General features: G+C 37.6%; 1 long non-coding RNA gene across 1 annotated transcript in view; it reads right to left on the minus strand.

Annotated features, from left to right (window-relative positions):
• The window catches only part of LOC307197492, a 739,380-nt gene that overhangs the window by 207,861 nt on the left and 516,281 nt on the right, over positions 1 to 15,238 (minus strand). The window lies entirely within an intron of this gene.

The raw sequence follows: 15,238 nt of genomic DNA on the forward strand, positions 1-15,238 counted from the left end.
TTTCTCCCGTTCCTAACCTGGAACTATATGAAGAAGAAAATTCGTGGAAATTCAGTTCCCCCTTAGCCAAGATGACAAAACCACTACTTAAAGCCCCTTCCTATGCCAGCCAGTGAGCTACATCTTGAAGATGAAAAGCTGAATGCCCCATTAGCTCTGGAGGAGATGATTCTGTGTAAAATGTGGTTGACAGACATAAAAAAAAAAAATAGAAGATACATTCTAATACGATGTAGTCTGTGGGAGCATAAAGAAAAAACACTAGCACTTTCTCCCTCACCCAATCTAACACAAAATGAATCAACGAGAGTATTCACTGATTCACTGAACCCAAAGAACTCTAGGCTACTTTCCAGGTTTTGGAATGTTGTCTTTGGAATGTTGTCTTCTGAAGATTCTCCTTTTGCAATATTTTTTCCACCCGGTTTTCTTGGGTTCCCATTGCTGCCCCCTTGTAATTAACTTCTATTATCAATACTTTATTCATGGACAGTTATGTGTCCACCTGACCACTTTGCTGTCCTCAGTCTCCCACTGTGATCCATCTGACATATCTCAGCAGATTGTTTTATTTTCATTTTGTCATTTTTCTGCTCAAAATCCATTAATAACCTACTCTCCAATCCCCATTCCCCATCTCCAGGAAAATGTCCCCACTCCATGTAGGACCCTTTCCAACTTTTGTTTCATAACTAAGCTGTATTAAAAAAATCATCGCTTTGATAGGTGGTAAAGAGGCAGATCTAGCTAAGAGTAGCAAGGACTATACAAAGACAGAATTTTGGCTCTGCAGGAAGAGTCTGACTAGCTCCGTAAGTCAAACAGTGCATATGTCAGATTTTGCAGCTGTTGATCATACTGCAAGTGATCAAGTACACTGTATAAGTTGAAGCAGGTCAGAGTTTGTGTCCATAGAATTTCACTAATACAAAGAGTGAAGGAAGCAAAACAGCTCTAAAAAGGCAAAGTCCAAAGTTCAGGAGGTCAGATTGTCAAAGATAATTGCACTGAAGTGCAGACACTGAGCTAAAGTCTAGTTTTTCTCCTCTACACTTGCCACAGCCTCATGGGGGGGGAGCCAGCCCCGCTCACACAATTACCACAGCTGGAACGGAGTTAAGGATCTGAGGGCAAGGGGCACAACCAGGATGACCATGGGTCTCAGTTTGCACGGAGCATTCACATCCAGTAGTAGCCCTGCCACTCTCAAAAGTGGCTACATTTGGAAAATAAATTATATGTTCATTTTACACTTAGATAATACCTCAGCTCCCACAAGACTGAACTCGTTTTGTTTAATCTTACTTTCAAATTTTGACTTACATGAACTTGAATTTCTCTTCCTAATTTTCTTTTTCTTTCTGGTGATTAACACCTTTAATGTTCCAATTTACATTACAGCTCCTCATTCTGTTCTGTAATGTTGCTACCCTGGGTTTTATTTTGTTGCCAGTTGCAAGACCTTATGGAAGTTACTTAACCTATCTGTGTATCAGTTTCCTAATCTTTTAAGTGGACATAATAAGTTATCTACAACATGGATTTGTTATGAAAATTAAGAGAGGTTAATACATGTAAAGTGTTCAGATTAGCGCCCTAAACCTAACATACGCTAAATAAATGTTTAACTTCATCAGTAGCAATAACACTGACGATCTCTCTCTTTACCTGAACTCACATAGCATCCTCATGTGGCACTTCAATTGTTCGTTAAATCTTTATTTGTGGCTTTTTTTTTTTTTTTTTTTTGCGGTACGCGGGCCTCTCACTGTCGTGGCCTCTCCCGTTGCGGAGCACAGGCTCTGGACGCGCAGGCTCAGCGGCCATGGCTCATGGGCCTAGCTGCTCCGCGGCATGTGGGATCTTCCCAGACCGGGGCACGAACCCGTGTCCCCTGCATCCACTGCGCCACCAGGGAAGCCCTATTTTGTTTTTTAATTTAATTCTAGTCCTTAATAACAGGGACTATGTCTTATTTTTGTATTCTCTAAGAACCCACCACAACGCCTTGTAAGAGTAACAGCTCAGTAAATAAAGATGATTTACTTTAAGATAATCTTTCAAAAATAATTTGCCATTTTTAAGTAGAGCCCACAAGTAAAACAAGAACGTTATTTCCTGTGTGGGACTGCATCTCAGGGCCTCCATCTTGAGAATAAATTCCTTACAGATTGGGACAACGGGTGTAGATGTGAAAGAGATTTTTGAGCCTTGAACTAACTCCTAGGAAACCAGATGAAAGCAGGTGTTTTGTTTTTTAAATGAAATATTTAAATAAAAGTTGTGTGTTGATTTTTGTCTATTTCTCTTAAATTTCGTTTATCTCTTTAGATAATTAAATATTTTACCTGGTAGTTTCCAGGTAATAAAATTTAGCCGTAACTTCATTCAGTGTCCAGAAATTGGTACCGTCTAAGCACTGTGCTAGGATACTCATAGGATTAAAAACACAAAAGATAATTTCCCTTTCTTGAGAGACTTACAATCTGAAGAAAATAATTTAAAAATACAGTTTATATATCTAAATGTTAGCAATAAAGCTGTAAAAATATGGACATAAAAATAGGAGTCAAAGTATACACAGTCGTAGTTCTAAGGATATTACAGATAAATGAAAAGCTACTATTTTATTTTCTGCGCTATCCAATTTACTTCTAATTGCATACCTATTCCATAATCATTTTTTATCTTTCGAATCAAAGTACAAACTTATCAAGGACAAAAAAATAGATATTCTCCCTTTCATTTCCAAAGAAGAACAAACCTTAGTCAATCAGCATTAGAAGTTAGTTTAAAAATCACTACACTGAGAATAAAGTCAAGATTCTTCATAGTGGTTTTAAATGTTACTGCTAAAATCAACACTTAGAACGGCTTTCCCTGTGCTTGAAGAAAGGGGAGAACAGGTGCTGTTTCCTTAGTTCAGGAGCATCTGATTGTTTTTATACTTCTTGAGTTAATAAGAAGTGAACTTATAATCATTTGATTCAACATTACAAGTTTGATGTAAACTCAATTTGATTTCCTGTAACACGTATATGACAAGTTAACATATTCCCTACGATAAACAGGAAAACACGCATCACAGTCTCAAAGTTAAAGGTTATATAACCATGTCTCACTGTAGTTAAAATAGATTCTACAGAACTTCCACGAGAAGGAGGCTATTTAAATCCACATATGTCACTTTTCTTGCCCATAAAACACGGCTAAAACTGTAGTAAAGAGGTAGATACTTAAGACACAACCCCCTAGAAAAGTTAAATTCTAGGCCAGCAATGGAAAGAGCCAATCAATAACCAACCCGATTTACTTCCTCCAGAAATAGTGGTACCCACTGCCTCTGAAGGTTAGGAGGGAGTTAAAGGGTGTTTACAGAGCAGCTACATCATTAGATCCCTTCATCAGTGGGGAATTATCTCTCTCAACACCAACAGAACACTAGATGTTTAATTTCTGAAGAAGATAAACAGAGGGGCTCTCACAGGGCATGTCAGACCCAGTCAAGAGACTGTAATAAAATGGGATAGGAGACAGAGAGGAAAGATTAAGAAATTCTTCACACCTAAATTTCAAAAACTGCATTTAGAATGGGAGTCAAGGTTGATTTTGAAGAAAATGTTATCTATTTCAGAACGTTTCCTCCTAGGATTTTAATACCAGTGCATAAAATTAGCCACCCAACATCACTGTTAAAAGGTAGAAGTTAGAGGGTATTTTTTACAAAAGCTACAAGTTCAGATATTTGTAACCTCAACAGTAGCCAAGGACTCAATTGCACATCTCTCCCACTTTCTCCAACACATCTTCCAGGCGCAACAAACACCAACCCACACCAGGGTGCCAAAGATGAAAAAGCTGAGAGATGGAGAAGAAAAGACACTACAATGAAGGAAAAAATAATTTTAAAAAGTATGTGATATTAACAAAAACAGAAACTATCCTAACTAAAATTTAATGATTTAATGAGGCTAGGGTTTTTAAATATATATTTCAAATAATTTAATCACACCATGTATTCTATGAACAAATGGAACAGAATTAGAAATCAATAATAAAAGGAAATTAGAGAAATTCACAAACATATGCATATGAAGCAATATACTCCTAAAGGGACCAAGGACGACATCGCAAAGGAAATCAGAAAACACTTGGAGACAAATAAAAACAAAACTCAACAAACCCAAACATAATGGGATGCAGCTAAAGAAGTATGGAGGAAAACTGATAGCTATAAATGCCTATGCTTATTTTATTTTTAATTTTTATTAGTTTCAGGTGTAAAACAGAGCGATTCGATATTTTTAGACATTATATAATGATCACCTCAATAAGCCCAGTTACCATCCCATCGCCATACAAAGCTGTTATAATATTACTATGTTCCCTATGTATACATAACATTCCTGTGACTTACCTACTGTAATAGCTGGAAGTTTATACCTCCTAATCTGCTTCACCTATTTTGTCCATCCCTCTATCCCACCTTCCCCGCCTCTACAAACTATCAGTTTGTCCTCTGTATCTATGAGCCTGTTTTGTTTCTTCACTTGTTTTGTTTTTGAGATTCCACATACAAGTGAAATCATACAGTATTTGTTTTTCTGTGAATTATTTCACTTAACATACTACCCTCCAGATCCATCCATGTTGCTGTAAGTGGCAAGATTTTACTATTTTTATGGCTGGGTAATATTCCACTGTATATACATGCCACATCATTTTCATCCATTCATCAACCAATAGACATGTACCCAGGCTTCAAACTATACTACAAGGCTACAGTAATCAAAGCAGTATGACACTGGCACAAAAACAGAAACATAGATCAATAGAACATAATAGAGAATCCAGAAATAAACCCACACACATATGGTCAATTAATCTACAACAAAGGAGGAAAGAATATTCAATGGGGAAATTCAGTAAATGGTTTTGGGAAAAATGGGACAGCTATATGCAGAAGAATGAAACTGTACCACTTTCTTAAACCACATATAAAATTAAACTCAAAATAGATTTAAGACATGAATGTAAGACCTGAAACAACAAAAATCTTGGAAAACAACATAGGCAGTAACCTCTCTGATATCAGCCTTAGCAATATAGTTTTGGATCTGTCACCTCGGGCAAAGCAAAGAAAGCAAAAATATATAAAAGGGCCTACATCAAGCTAAAAAGCTTTTGCACAACAAAGGAAGTTACCAACAAAATGAAAAGGTAGCCTACTGAATGGGTTAAAATATTTGCAAATGGTATATCTGACAAGGGATTGATATCCAAAATATATAAAGAATTCATACAACTCAATATAAAAAAGCAAATAACCCAACTTAAAAATGGACAGAGGACCTGAAATAGACACTTTTCCAAAAAAGACATACAGATAGCCAACAGGTACATGTAAAGGTGCTCAATATCACAAATCTTCAGGGGAATGAAAATCAAAACCAGAAGGAGTTATCGCCTCACACCTGTCAGAATGATTATTGTCAAAGAGACAAGAAGCACCAAGGTTTGGTGAAAATATGGAGAAAAGGAAACTCTCGCGCACTGTTGGTGGGAATGTAAATTGCTGCAGCCACTATGGAAAAAAGCATTGAGGTTCCTCAAAAAACTAAAAACAGAACTACCATACAATCCAGCAATCCCAATTCTGAATATTTATCTGAGGAAAATGAAAACACTAATTTGAAAAGATACATGCACACCTATGTTCATTACAGCACTATTTACAATAGCCAAGATGTGGAGGGTATCATTTTCTTAATAGCTCATCCTCTGGTGCTTCTCTTCAAAGAACCTAAGTATTAGTTTGGAAGAGTGTTTTTATACAATTCTTCAAATTATCTTTGTTTAGCCTTGAACTTACTGAATCTTTTCCACCAAAACTCAAGAACCTGAGGAATAAAGGGAGGGGGTGGCAATCACACGGGGAAAATAAGTTCCCGGAGCCCATCTGAATGGGAGAGTTTGCTCTTTACTCAAGGGTCATTTGGTGGCATGGAGAAGAAAGGAAGCTGCTGTGAGACCTTTTAGTGGTTCAGATGCTGCCCTACCCCGCTATGTCAATGTCTTAAAGTGCTGCCCTGGACAGAGTAGGGGAGAAATACTCTTCACTTTAATTTTGGTTCTTTGAAACAATCCCCTTTCATGGAGCCTGTAGGATTCTACATCCCGTATACCTGTCTTGACATATTATACAACTCTAGAACAACAGTAAAATATGGTCTCAGTAAGGAATCTGCTCAAGATGTATAAGAAGGCAGTGTTTCTTATTTTGTACGTCTGGGTGAAATTGAGTCACTGAAGAAACTGTGAAGAGCACAGAGCTTTAATATACAGGGAAACTTAGATCTATCCTAAAAATTGGGGATTATTTTATCTGCAGACTTATGATTGATTATTTGGAAAAAGATGGAAGAATCTTTTCCCCAGATTCTACCTCATCTTTGCAAATACTAAGGTACATGGTGAGTTCCTTGAGTAGTAACTCTGCGTTACTCTTAATATCCAAACAGCTGGAAGGAAATTTAAAGGTCAACTATTCTGATCACTCATATAACATATAATAACTACACAGCACTGCTGACACACAGCCATAACTGTTGAAAATTATTCACAAACAGGAAACTTACTACCTCAAAAAGCCATTCAGTCCATGTTTGGGCACTCCAATAGTTAGAACAGACTTTCCGGACTTTCTCAGCGTAATATCCATTTAATACCAAAGGCAGTACTTCTAAGGAACAGATAGCTAAATGTGACTACCTTTAAAAATAATAATAAATCTAGCAAAAATATCCTTGCATCTGTAAGGATAGGTTAGGTTATGCTGCAGTAATACACAACCCCCAAATCTTAGGAGTTCAATACAACAAAGGTTTATTTTGTTTACACATTTTGCAAGTAGGAGGTACCACTCATCTTTGTCACTTGGGGACGCAGGCTGACATTGTCTCCATCTCTGCCCTCATCACATGCTGCCACAATCAATGCGGAAGAGGGAGTTGCACAGTGGCTGCTGAAGCATTTATTTGCCCACAAATAACATAATGGCTATTGCTCACGTTAAAGTGAGTCATATGACTGTGCTTAACTTCAAAGAGGGTAGGAAAGTGCAGAGAGCTCAAAATGTTTGGGGAGCAGAACTGTTCATTACTTTTCTGGGTAAAAAGCGAAATATTACAGATAACGTTAAATGACAGAGGACTAATTAGGTAAAACTACTCAAAATACACACGTCACAAAGATTTGCTATCCTTTATGTATGGAAAACTTTTAGAACTCAATTAAAAAAAAGAGAGAGAGAGAGAGCGTTAATTCCAATATATGATTGAATAAAGGGCCTGGAAAGAAAGGACTGAAAAGCAGAGAGAGAATATTTTAACAGATACCGCCAAATACGCAACCTTACTGGTAATGGAAGACTGATACAGTACTTGTAAAAATAAAAGCTAATACTTATTGAATAACTGCACTGTGTCAGGCACTGTACTTACAATTTATACACATTATCTGAATATTTCCCCAACCTTGCTACAAGGTGAGTACCATTTATTAATCCACTTTAGAGATGAGGCTTAGATCTATTCAATAAACTTCCTGGGGTCATGCCGCTTGCAATTATGGAGCTGCACTTCAAATCCTGGTGTGTCTGACTCCATGATAGGTACTAACCTCTAATCCATATTTAAATATGAGTGAAAATTATAATATGAATGAAAATTACAATTTTCACCCATTTTTTAAAGTTACAATGCCAGCATTGAAAAAAGAATGAAATCTGATGGATAGTGTAGGTACAAATTCTTAAAATCTTTCCACAGAATATTTAAATTGTAAAAAAATATTCCCTGTGCACACTCTGAGTCATCAATTCTACTTGTAGTAATCAAATAGATCACTTAAAATATAAGGAAATAATCATAGTTGGGAGCAAAGACACACTGTTCGAGGGCCAATTCCGAAAGCAGGAGCAACAGAGTTCTGTCCTTATGGCACTTTCAATCCTGCAGTAATAATGAAAATATCAAAGTCACTCTCCTCATTCAGAAAAGCTCAGGCACGGAAAGTACCCACTAAACCACATCTGTGTTATCCATTGGGTCCAAACTAGATTCCCTGTACAAAAAATCTAATAAACTCATTTGGTTTTCTTGTGTGATTTGCTCCCACTTTTTTGTCAATTCTACTATGTAAATGTTTCACCACTGCCCAGATTCCTCCAACATTTACTGAGCACACTGTGTAAAGTACTGGGGAAAACTAGATAAACAGATAAATCACAGCTCCTCTTTTCAAAGTGTTTAGCCTAATGGAGATTTTCCATGCAATATGGAAAAATGCTCTGATATTACATATTACCTGGGGTACAAAGAGACAGGGAAGGCCTCTACCCCATCCTCAAGCAGTCAAGGAAGACTTCCTGGAGGAAGAGGTTAATGATTTATTAGAGGTAATTTAATTGAGGTAAGGATAGGTTTGAGTTAGCCAGGTGAGAAAGGTTAACAGTCATCCAGGCCAGGGAAGCAGAATAAACAAAGCCATAGAGGCATGAAATGGCATCGCAGGGGTTCATTGAGCCACACTTTTGTGGTCTTATCTGTGGGTGTGACTTTGAAATTCCTGGTGCTAAACTTCGGAGGAGAAATAAAATAGGAAAACTTGCACCTTGTTATCTCTAGCCTGTTAGTAAGACTGTCATTTAATAAAAGGTTAAAAAATTGTCTCATGACTATGTTTTTTCTTGTCGCTGCTCGTCTTAAATTCAATACAACACCACGCATATTGATTTGGGATTTGAACGTGCTATATATTTAAAGAAAAGGGCAGGCCGAAAATGTGAGGTGATAAATCAAAAGCTACCAGAACCTCTGCACTTAACGGGCAAAAACAGGAGGTCCCTTTTAAAGGCGAATGTTGTTTACTGATATGACGAATGGGCTTTCAACTCCATTCCTCTGAGCATTCTTTTTATTATGACTATTAAACGATGGTTGCAAATGAGCCGCATTACTTCCCACTGAGACTCATTCCAGGGGTGTGGAGGTGAAAGGCTGCCCAGCCTGGGAGAACTTTGCTGGCTTTTCTCTAATGTGCAGTGTCCGCTGAAAGCACTGTTGACTCAACAAGAGCCTATCCTTTGTAAGAAAGAGAGCATTGACCTTAAGAAACCAGAAGAAACATGAATTTTAAAAAGGTACCCAAGACAATTACAAACTGGGATCATGAAGAAACTGTACACCTGGGATTAATATGACATCGTGAAAACCATTCTCCAATTTCACAGGCATCTTTGTGGAATCATAAAGCCGTTTATATAAAAATTATAGGAGAATACAACCAGATATTTATAGTTACTTAAAATTTTAATTTTGAGACAATTGCATATTCCTACGCAGTTTGAAAAAGTGAAAGCAGCTCTTACGCCCCTTCCCCCTTTGCCCATTTCTGTTCCCCTCTAACCTTAAAAGAACTTAATTATAGGAATGAGATCACTAAACAATTGAAACTAACTTGGACTTATGCTCTCCTGAAGGCACACCATGCCTTGTCTAACCTATTGATTCTTTTCCTAGATAAAAAGAAGGAAGAATGAGGAATTAAGGGGCTAAAAACTGACTTGCTCTCCACCCCGCAACAGCCCCCTCAGTAGTCCTGCGGGCAGATCACGCAGGCAAGATAACAAGTGAAGGAAGTCAGCCAGTCTGCACTAAATGGAGAATGATGCAGAAGCCAACATTCCGCCTTGATGATTCACTGAGATTCTTCCCCCTCATGTTTCCCTTTAGAAACTGTCATGGCTGAGCAGAATTTTTGGAGTTGGTCTCTGGACACGAGTCCACCATCTCCCCAGATTGCCGGATTTTCTTATCAAAGCACCTTTCCTTTCTACTGACACTTGCCTCTCAAATGATTGGCTTATGAGCCGCGAGTGGCCGAACCTGGGTTTGGTTACAAAAGTAGTACAGAGAGATACCATGTCCCCTTTACCCTGATGCTCCCAATGATGACATCTTCCGAATCTCTAGTACAATGTCACGAACAGGATACTGACGTTAATGCAGTCAAGATACAGAACATTTCCATCACAAGAAAGCTTCCTCATCTCGCCCTTTTATAGCCACACCCACTTCCCTCACATTCCCCTCTACACTCTACTCCCCCTTCCTCCACTGTCTTTAATCTCTGGCAACCACTGATCTGCCCTCCGTTTCAGTAATTCCGTCGTTTCAAGAAAGTTACATAAATGGAATCATACCTGGTACAATTCTTTGGGACTGATTTTTGGCCCAAGCATGATTCTCTGGAGATCCATCCAAGTTGCTGTGTGTATCAATAGGGTGTTGCTTTTTACTGTTGAGAAGTATTTCATGGTGTGGATGTACCACAGTTTGTTTAATTGTTCATCAATTGAAAGACAGGTTGTTTCCAGTTTCTGGCTATTACCAAAAAAGCTATGAAAACTTTTATCAGTTTTTTGTGTAAACATAAGTTTTCTATTTCTCTTGAATAAATATCCAGGAGTGCAATTGCTGGATCATACAGTAGTTGGATGTTTAGTTTTTTAAGAAACCGTCAAGTGGCTATACTGTTACATTCCTCCCAGTAATGTATGAATGACGCAGTTTCTCTACATCCCTGTTAGCATCATTAATTTTTATTATAATAACTCTAATAGTAAGTAGTTATGTCTTATTATGGCTTTAAGTTGCATTTACCTGATGGATAATAATGTTAAATATATTTTCTTGTGCTTTTCTGTCATGTGTACATCCTCTTTGGAGAAATGTCTCTCCAAGTCTATCGCCCATTTTCTAATTGAATTGTTTGTTTTTACTATTGAGGTTTAAGAGTCCTTTATATATTTTAGATACTCATCTTGGATAGTGGTTAGCAAATATTTTTAGCTTCTTTTCAGCCTTTTAACAGCACGTTTCATAGAGCAAAAGTTGTTAATTTGATCAAGTCCAATACACCAATTTTTCTTTTTATGGGTAGTTCCACTGGTGTCACATCTAAGGACTCCTTGCTTCACCCTAGATCCTAAGGATTTTCTCCTATATTTTTGAAAAGAACTCTTACAATTTTACATTTTATATGATACATTTATGATACACTTTGGTTTCAATTTTTATAAGGTACGATGTTGAAGCTTTATGATTGTTTTCTTGCTTATGGATGTCCAATTGCTCTAGTACCATTTGTTGGAAAGGCAATCCTTCCCCTATTGAATGGCTTTTGCAAATTTGTCAAAGCTGGGCTTATTTGTCTCCGTCTATTTTTGAACTCTTCTGTTTCACTGATTTACTTGTCTATCCCTTCTCCAAGTAGCTTTGATCACTAAGCTATTATTAATTGAGTAGACATTCTTTCCCCTTTATTCTTCTTTCTTAAAACTGTTTTAGCCATTCTAGTTCCTTACCTTTCCATTTAAATTTCATGGTTTTTTTCTACATACCCCCCCAGAATCTTGTTAGGATTTTAAAAGAAAGTACATTAAACCTGTATATCAATTTGGGAAGAACTGGAACCTTTACTATGTTGAGTTTTCCAATCTCCATTTATTTAGCTCTTTGCTTTCTTTCATCACCCTGAGGCCCTCCTGGTTTCTGATGCTGAGGCAGATAATACTGAATCTTAATTTCAGGACTTACACCACAATAATGTCCAGGGTTTTTAGTTGTATTTCATATGAGAATAGGGGAAAAAAAAAAAACATCTACTCCGTGTTCCTGGAAGTGGTCTTTATAACTTAACCATACAATTGCTAAAGAAGTTTTAACCTCTTCACTAGTATGCCACAGAGCACCGTGATATATAGCCCAACTGCTTTCTCCCTCTAAGCAAATGATATTGTTGTCCATATTTACCAAATATTTAACTCTTGTTTATAGTATAATTCACTCCTTTGCGCCAGTGCTAAGTAACCACCGACTTACCCCTCTAATATTTTTCCATTTTTCCCCCAAACCACTGGAAACTTTATTACAAAGAAATAGAGTGGCTTGCCTCGTTTTGCAGTCTGCCCATTGCAGAACTACAAATACTTGGGGGACAAGAAGCTGATTAAAGATCAATCTTAAGTGAAGTAAAACAACTTTGGAATCTCAAAGGGAAAAGAACATTTAATTTACCAACCAACCAACGAGAAAATCTACTTACAACTTTACAGAATCCCTCAGTTTCTCAAAAAGCGAGGTCGTATTAATAACAGCACACTGGATTAAAGACTAATAGTTAATCAGCATAAAGCAAATATATAATGGTAACATTTTTGGCTTAAGAAAGCTATTAATTGATGCCAAAATTATTTTTAGGTGCTATTTAAGAGTCAATTTAAGCTGACTCTGCTAGAAGATATGGATTTTTCCTATTTATTTCTCTATTTATTTACTTAGTAAAATTGGTGTTAATAAGGAAACAACTTTATTTTAACATGCAAAGTAACATATTCTCCTTCTAGTGTATGATGATGATATAAAACCCCAAAGAATAAAATGTTCAAGGCTAAACTACATTAACAAGAGCATTATTAATCCTGGAAATTACAAAACCTGGATCTACAAATAATAAGTAGTCAAATTTAATACTTCTAATTTCATAAATGTTAAGCTGTTCCTCGAGAAAAATATGGGAGCAAAAAAAGGAAGGGAGGGAAAGAGAGCAAGAACAAAGGGGAAATATTGGGTGTAGGAATTATCTAGTCTACAGGCAGATTTAAATGCAACTGTTTCTGAGTGCCAGGAACCAAGCACTATCCTGGCAGGAAGCATGTGCTCAACATATGTTTTCTGACTACCGGCAAGTTGAAGAAAAAAAGTAGTTTTGGTTCCTCTTCTCTGAATTATCTTTCTTCTGAGGTCTGATGAATTTCAGGGAAAATAACATTGTCACTTTTAAGGTATTTTGAGATTTCCTCCAATTCTTGATTTTAACATTATATTTTCTTCTCTCTTTTTTTAAGAATCCCAAAGCTTTCCTTACCTGGTTCAACATGAGAATACCTATTATCTTCTGTCAACATGACAGAAGTTGTCAACATTATCTTCTGTCAACCTCTCAACATGAGAATACCTATTATCTTCTGTCAAAGTAGGAAGCCTTAACTGAGTAGACAGTAGCTCCCTGAATAGTGGGTTTAGGGGGCTACTGGGTAACTGCATGTCACGTTTACTATAACCGTGAGATGAATAGGACAGGTGTAAGCCATCGTAATTTACAATGCGGACAGAAGCAGAGAGAGGTTAAAATGCCAAAAGGAGTACAAACAACTGAATACAGACCAAACTCTAGCCTCTTGACTCCCCACCTAGAGTTTTCTCCATCTAGATTCTTATTTCTTTAACCAAGAGAGGAGATAGGGGACTCCTGGAAAGGTCATAAGGATTCTGAGAGGCATTCTGGAATCCACACATAGAAGTACTAATCACCATCTGAAGACCTAATAAACATCTCGCACATGTATGTACAGCAATTCTCATACACACACACACACACGTGCATTTTCAATTACCTAAATATAGGTTCATTTTAAGATGTTACTGAATACCTATTACTTATGTATATTCCAAGGTGTTGGGGAGGAAGAAAATTTCCTTTACCCTTCTAGATTCTTCTGGCTGGTCTAAGAATCAAACTGACATGAGACAGCTTAACAGGAAAAAAATCAAACAAAAGTTTAACAACATGTACACATGAGAAAGACCCAGGAAAACCAAGTAACTGGCCAACCTGGCTGAAGCCCTCACCTTAAATACCATCCTCAGCTGAAGACAAAAGAGGATGCTGAGGATGAGTCAGTTATGGGAGGAAAAGCCCAGTAAACAAGGGTAAGGTTGTTACATAAATTTAAGTCCGTGTCTTCCCCACTGATAAGAGTTTCTAGAGATTTGGTCATTCTCCTCTTCCAGGTACCAAGAGGGAGACACCCTTACAAGTGGAGATCTCCCTTACAAATGTAAACGTTTCTTACAAAAGGGTAACTCCTACTTGGTGTTCAGTTTTTCCCATGTCCGCTGTATCTTAGAAAACAAGCAGTTTCAAATAATATGCCAAAGAGACACATTGTAGGGTCGTAAATTCTGCTCCCCTACAAAGGCAATACGAACTAAAAGGCACTGGAAATCTTAAATGAATACATTTTTTAGTGTCAAAGAGAGTCTCTAAACTTAAAAAGCAAGGGAACCCATGTTCCAATAATTTTCTGTAAACCAATAATTTTCTGTAAATAAAGGTGCTCACAAATTAGCACCTGGAGAAGCGGGAGCAGAATGTTGAGATCTGGTAAGGGAAACCTAGTCAACATTCTGCTGCCAGTGATATCCTATGTACTATCTCCAGTGAAAAGAAAGGATAGACAGGGAAAGGATTCTACAGCTCTTCTCTATGCTAGTTCCAAAAAAGGCCATAAGGCAAGGAGTTCTCCTGGTTTGTACTCAGTTTACCAACGCCCGGAATATGTTGGTGGATTAAGTGTCTTTTCCTTTACAAATCTGTTTTACAGAAAGAATAATAGGCTGCAAACTATACCCAGCAGGAACAGAAAATCAGCCATAAGACCGGCAATAATAACAATAATGCTACATTTAAGCAAGGTACCCCCATAAAACCAGAAACAGAGGGACAATTCTAAATGACCCATTAATATTCTCGCCCTACCACACAGCACATTTCTCCTGTGCTTAAAACATGTTTGAACATTAACAACAACAGCTGCATCTTAAATTTAGTGGCATCATTTAATTTTAGGTGTGCGCATTAGTAGAGGATTCAAGCTACCCTGTCTCAAGCGAATTACTGGAAAAAAAAAAAGGAGAAAGGGGACTGCTGCCTGGGCTTTGTGTTCACAGCAATTAGTTTTAACTGTCTGGAATCTGACTTTAAATAATTTTATAGCTTGGGCGAGATCTCTGCCATTTACCATGTGTGCCCTTCCTATTTTTATGGAAACCAGGACCTCATTCTGAGGCTCTTGCCTGTCAGAGCTGCAGGTGAAGGCCAGCTGGGGCCAGCGGCACTTTGTGTGAATATTAGCATCTGAAGAGGGTTTCTGGAGGCCTTGTGTCTTTGGGGACATAATGCTCTAGTCAGATGCAATAGCCTTGCCTCTAAGTTGCCTTGCCAGCAAATACAAATCCTTAAGGAAATGAGCAGTCTGGGCCTGGTGGCTTGTCTTCAGAAAAGGGTCTGGGTGAGGCTTTAGGGTAAGGGGGAATGAGAGGGAAAACGGGAG

Source organism: Stenella coeruleoalba, assembly GCF_951394435.1.
Source record: "Stenella coeruleoalba genome assembly, chromosome: 14".
Lineage (NCBI taxonomy): Eukaryota > Metazoa > Chordata > Mammalia > Artiodactyla > Delphinidae > Stenella > Stenella coeruleoalba.